Here is a 6773-nt window from a genome sequence, read left to right as displayed (position 1 = left end):
ACACATGACCCTTCATCGAGTTGTTTGATTTGAATACCAAGGAAGTAATTCAACTCTCCCATAAGGCTCATCTCAAACTCACCCTGCATAAGCTTAGAAAACTCCTCTACAAGTTGCATGTCAGTGGATCCAAAAATAATACCATCGACATAAACTTGAAATCTTCCAAGCAAGCATACTCTAGAGACGGTATAACATGCATGTGAAGATATTTAGATAAGTTCAGTACAATCATTTTAATGAAACACACATTATTTATCACTTGAAATTTTCAGAAGTGAACACTTATAAAATATATCATACATAGAGTAAATCATATACCTTTGGAAATAAACAGGCAAAAGAAAGAACTTCCTTATAAAGCGAAAGTTGAAAAGATATTACCTCATTGTACGAATGACGGAGGATGCACATGCATTCCACAAGAAACTCTCGAATGAAAGTTGGAATAAATGCAACATGTGCCATACAACCTTTAGATAACAATGATCTTACCACTTTTCTCTTTGACAAAGTACTTGAAAGTATGATTAATAATGTATCCAAGAAGATTATTAATTTGATGATCATCCTAATACTTGGACTTTCAATCTTGTTTAATTATGATAATCATCTTGCTCCTCCTCACGTTTTCTCATCTTAGGTTGATCAATCCCTAATTTGATGAACTTGAGTATGTATTATCGAAGATAACCTACATCATTAAGAACGATACATTCGGAGAAATTGACTTTTTTCTTCCGAATATATCTTTTGTATCTCTTGACAAATAGGCCAACATCATCATCATCACTGGAGTTCTTGTCATCCATTTCTTCTCACTCACTAGGCTCATTCTTTGAGGACTTGAAACTAGAAGTCTTTAGAGCAATATACTTCTTCACCTCTTCCTTGTCTTTACCTTTCTTTCTTCATCTTATTTTCATAAGTTTTTTCATGTTTTTACAAGCAAGAGAGTTCTTGATCATGTTCTTCCAATTTACTAAACAAAGTAGTAAGATCAAGGGCTTTAAGATCATTCGCCTCTTTGATAGCGGTGATCTTGGGTTGCCATTCTCTATTAAGACATCTTAAAACCTTGTTAGTAGCAATAGCATTGGAGAAAGGATTACCTAGAGCATTCGATCTATTAATAAGATGTGTGAATCTCTTTTGCATGTCAGCATGGTTCTGTAGGAGAATTGCCATCCAAGGCGCAGCGGAATTTAAAAATTTCTCCATTTAGTGATCCTTACGAATGGGCATGATCAGTGATAGAATCGTTACCTCTTGTGGCGATTCAAACCTTTGGTGCAGATCTCTGATAATGATCAAAACCTTTGATACAGATCCACGGGGCGATCACGAACGTTGAACGATGACAACGTCTCTACTCAGTCCACACGAACGGATTCCTTCAATCGCAGTGCTAGCTGTTATGAATGAAGGCTTTGAGTGAGAGAAAGAGGGAAACAAAATTCCAAGTCTCTACTTGAATTTCTGTCTGAGTGGAGTGACAATGCTTCTACCCAAGGGGTTCTATTTATAGAACCACTTATGTGGGCTTCAAGCCAAAAAGCCCACTTAAGTGTATTTTGCCCATATCTCATAATATGCCAAAATCACTTAAGTATTTGGTACCTTACCATATTTCGTTTCCACTTAAGTGCACCGTACCTTACGATGTTCCTTAATTATTCTATCTCTCATCAATCCGTCCTTTGTGTGTGACCCTATAGGTTTTCGCGACGTTGGCAATTATATTAAATCACACATTTAACATAATAAACAGTGAGCGGTATCTAGCAACACATCACTGCTACCCAAGTCACAAAAATGTCATGTGATCTGACAAAACCTCCTGTGATAATAATTATGTGTATAATTACCCCTTTGCCCTTATGTCTATATTGAACACAAGGTATAGACCGTGTCACCCTTGTCCAGTTCAATATTGGGCCCATAGACATTTATCCTGTTACGCAGGATTGGCAAATTCCATCTAGGACACTCATGTCCCTCAGCATGCTTCGTGGAGTACCCATCAACTGTCTTTATGGTTATCCAGTTACGGACAACGTTAGATCAGCAACAAAGCACTCGACTCTACATCTAGGATCCATAGTGGTTTCAGGTCGAAGAGTGGTATACACTATTATTACCATGAGAATAACTTATGACACCTTTGCATAACTTTCTATATAGTATTCTCATAGCGGGTCAATCCGGTATAAATATTACTCCTAATATTCATACCTATGTTTAAGACTTGATAACTCTTTATCCATGATCCATGAGATGTGATCATCAGTCTACAAACATAATAGTCTTAATGCTTTAATGTTATCCCACTTCACATTAAAGCTCAACTACGGATACTTTAAGAATAGTGCCCTTATGTTTAATGTGTTCTCATGATTAAGTCATACTTAATACATTAAACGGACTATCTATTCTAGGGACTTTATTAATCAACCATAATAAAGAAAATGCCTTTTATTATTAATAAATAATTCGATACAAGTACCAAAAGTATTGGCCTCTAGGGCTTACACCAACAGGTTTTACCATGCTTCATATGAAAGAGTTCAAACTCTTGGTTCAATGTGTTGATCCTAGCTTGTTTGACTTCATTAGTTCCCTCATGGGAAACTTGTAATGTGTCCCACATAGCTTTAGCGGTATCACAATGAGAGACACAATATTACTCATCAACACCTAATGCAGATATTATAATATTTTGTGCTTTCCAATCATGAGACACAACTTTCTATCATTATCATTCCATTTTCGGTTTTGGTACGATGACGCCTTCACCATCGGTCATTGTAATTTCATTAGGATCATTGATGATGACGTCCCATACACCCATACACCCTTATCCAATAACCATAATTTTTGTTGGTGAAAATAGGTGCTCTATTTATACGCCCCTTTAGGTTCGGTAGCCATTATCTAATAAGCAAATCTCAAGACCGGAAACAAACGGAGCTCGTGATACCACTTGTTAGACGATAAGCCTAGATCTAGAGGGGGGTGAATAGATCCCAAATTAAAATTTTATTTGAAACTTTTATTTAGAAAAATTTATGGCGCGGAAGAAAGTTTAAAACATTTCCCAGATCCAAAATCGTATAACCGAACCTTCTATTGAAAAACTTGGATATGCGTATGAGTACCAATGGTATGATAATAATTCACAAGTTGATTAACAACATTTTAAACAACAAATTATATACTCTACTATAGTAAAGGTCTATCTTTAATTATAACAACATAAAAAAAAACTAGTTGAAACAATTTGTCGAACACTTTGCATGCAATCAACAAAGTTTGGATATTAGTATAGTGTTTGTAGTTCTTAGAAATCCAATCACTACCAAATGGCATGTGATTACTACAACAACACAAATTTAGCAAATGATTCAAAAGTTATTATCCAAACAATGTTGATCAAGAGATCAAAGTAATCCATAATTTGTGAATCAAAAAATAAAAGAGACACACACACACACACACACACACACACAGAGAGAGAGAGAGAGAGAGTACACGAGGATTTGTTTAGGAAGTTCCCCAATCGACCTCGCTATGGGTACGTATGCCCTCAATTCGAATTCGAATTGAGATATTAATATAATAAATCTTACTTTGTAAATGTATGAATATAAGATATGAGAAATCAAATCCCACAAACCCTAAGTTTGTTCTTGACTCTAGCACCTCCAAAAAAACCTTGATCAATCTTGATCAAGTAACTAACCATGTCGCTTCCATTCACCTGTTGTTGCTACTTCCTTGCAAGGAACCCCTTGTCCCAAGGCTTTCACCCTACTGAAATAATCTTAAGCGCATGATCATGTAACCAACAATTCCGCTTCAATTCACCTGTTATTTCTACTTCCTTGCATGACCTCCTTGTCTCAAGGTTTTCACCCGAATGAATTAATCCCAAGTGCACACTTGTTGAACCCAAGATTTGTCAACATGATCCACCGTTTCACACTACTCCCTTGTTGACACACCTAGTCTCAAGGCTTTTACTCGATCGAATTTGAATTGCACAATCTTGTCAAAAACCTTCAAACCCTAAAGATCTTGAAGGAAAACCCCAACTCGATTTTCTTATTTGAATTCCTCAAAGACCGCAACCCAATATTCTCGGTAGAACAAACCTAATTGGACTTTATCAATCATAATCTAGATGACACCCAATCAAAAAATGATTATGTGTAGTTTGATTGTGTGTATGCGTAGATTGAATTGAAGATGATGAGATGCTTTCAAATCCTGGATTCATATAGGTTTTACTCATTCTAGAAATCTTACTAGAGAATGATGCATATGAAGTATTTATATGCATGGGTGATTTATGGAAAAAGGAAATGCAAATAACTTGGAGAAAATATGAATTTTTCAAAAAAATTATCATATAGGCCGACCTGTAAGATTATGCGTCGACTTATAAACAGCATGCATCGATCTGTTCAAGGTCATGCGTCGACCTGTAACAATTATGTGCTTCCTATGTGTCGATCTGAGAAGTCAGCACATGAAACATATGCTACTTATTTTAATACTACATCATACGTGTCGACCTATAGAATGCATGTGTCGACCTATTGTAGTTAAGATGTTTATACAGGTCGACTTGTAGACAACATGCATCGACCTGTAGATAACATGTGCCAACCTATAATGCAATTTTTTCACAAAAGTTTATTTTTCATGCACTTTTCACAAAAACTTATTTTTCATGCATTTTTTACAAAAACTCATTTTTCATGCATTTTTGATGAAAACTTATATTTTCATGCACTTTATGAGACCTTTCCAAATTGTTTCCAGATTCTTTTATGCTTCATAATTCTAAGATACACATAGAGAATCAGAGGATACCGTATAATATACATTAACGTTAAAATATTCTAGTTTTGACATCATACAAAATACATCTAAATGAAGTTGCACTCACAGGAGACACATTAACATTGGGTCAAACACTCACTTAAAGGTCAAAAACTCACCAAAACAAGTGAGTGATAGTATATATTCACCCAAAACCTTAAAGTAATATGTGTATAAATTATGTCACTTTTAATGTGTTCAACCTTCATTTTTCCAAGTAATGTGCGACTAATAACCCACACTTGTTTCTTAACAGTTAACGAACATTTGAGTTATCTAAAAAGAAAGAAATTAACAAACTTTCGACAAACAAAAAAACAATATTTACGCATTAGGTTGATAAGATTGAATTATTTCCTGGTGATGACTGTTGCGATCAATTCGGGGGGTCAACACTGTTGAGAATGTATCAAGTGTGACTAGTGTGGGTAATAGTCCCACATTGGTTTGAAATATGGAGACTTGAGCATTTATAAGTGAGAGAACCCACTCACCTATTACCTTAAGATTTTGGGTGAATATGTGGTGTGCCTCTCATAAATGTGTTGCTCTAAAAAGAAGAAGTCCTTGGTTTGAGAAAGGGATCAACTTACTTCTATCGAAAGTCAACGACGTCAGTGTGGTGAATAAGAAACGTTATGTTGAAGAGTGTCAACGGCGCCAGTGTGGTGAATAAGAAATGTTTTGTGCGATACAAGAGTTTGTGGAAGTAAGAAGAGCTTTCACTTGAGGGGGAACATTGTGGACTCACACTTGAGGGGGAGTGTTGAGAATGTATCAAGTGTGAATAGTGTGGGTAATAGCCCCATATTGGTTTGAAATGTGGAGACTTGAGCATTTATAAGTGAGATAACCCACTCACCTATTACCTTAAGGTTTTGGATGAATATGTGGTGTGTCTCTCACAAAGGTGTTGCTATAAAAAAAAGAAGTCTCATAATATTCAATGCTCCCTACTGAAAAATTCCCCCAACAAACACGAGAGAACATTTTTTATTTTGGAGTCTTCCTTTTTATGAGCAACACACCTTTGTGAGAGACACATCACATATTCACCCAAAATTTTAAGGTGATAGGTATGTGAGGTCTCCCATTTATAAATGTCACAGTCTCCACTTTTTTAACCAATATGAAATTTCACTACACTGCTCACATTTATTATTCTCAACAATGACCGAATGTTAAAAGGTGGGAGGTGTTTTTGACCAAAGTTCTTGATAAACTAACTCTAATGTTAAATATTTGATCAATTAGTTTTGTAATCGCTATTATTTTCGTTTGTAATCTAATATAAGGGTTTTATTATTTTGAATTTGCTCTAAACATACCAATGTGTTAAAGGATTCTCATTTTTAATAATATATACATTTAGTGTTTTAAAAGAAACTCTCAATCTCATCTTGCATTCAAACAAGCACGCATTATTAAACAAAATTGATTTCAACATAAATTATTTTTGAAAGATTTCACTAGTTTATCGGGGCAAAATACGAATTGAAAAACATAAAGTATGACCCTGTTGGGTTCAAAAAAACAAAAGAAACGAAGTGGCAGACATGTGTATGTAATAATAATCGAAGGAGAAGGGCACTCCTTGGCGTGGGGACGCAACTTTTTGTAATCAAAAACTAAAATTTAAATAATGATAATTTAAACAACAATGAGTGGAAGCAAAGAAAGTAGCAGAGAATAGAGATAGACGTTCATTTATGTAATATTAAATAATGATAATGTTTTGTTTAATAAAAACAATAATAATAATGATAACAGAAACAAAAATGAAAAAAGACATCAAATTTGATTTTCTATCCTTGGCAGAGGCATGCACAGTGTCCACTTTGATTTTGCGGCTAGTGCAGAATCGTAGTGTGTCATTTTCTAGTCCG

This window comes from Lathyrus oleraceus, chromosome 7 (assembly GCF_024323335.1).
Source record: "Lathyrus oleraceus cultivar Zhongwan6 chromosome 7, CAAS_Psat_ZW6_1.0, whole genome shotgun sequence".
NCBI lineage: Eukaryota > Viridiplantae > Streptophyta > Magnoliopsida > Fabales > Fabaceae > Lathyrus > Lathyrus oleraceus.
This window is presented reverse-complemented; position numbering follows the sequence as displayed.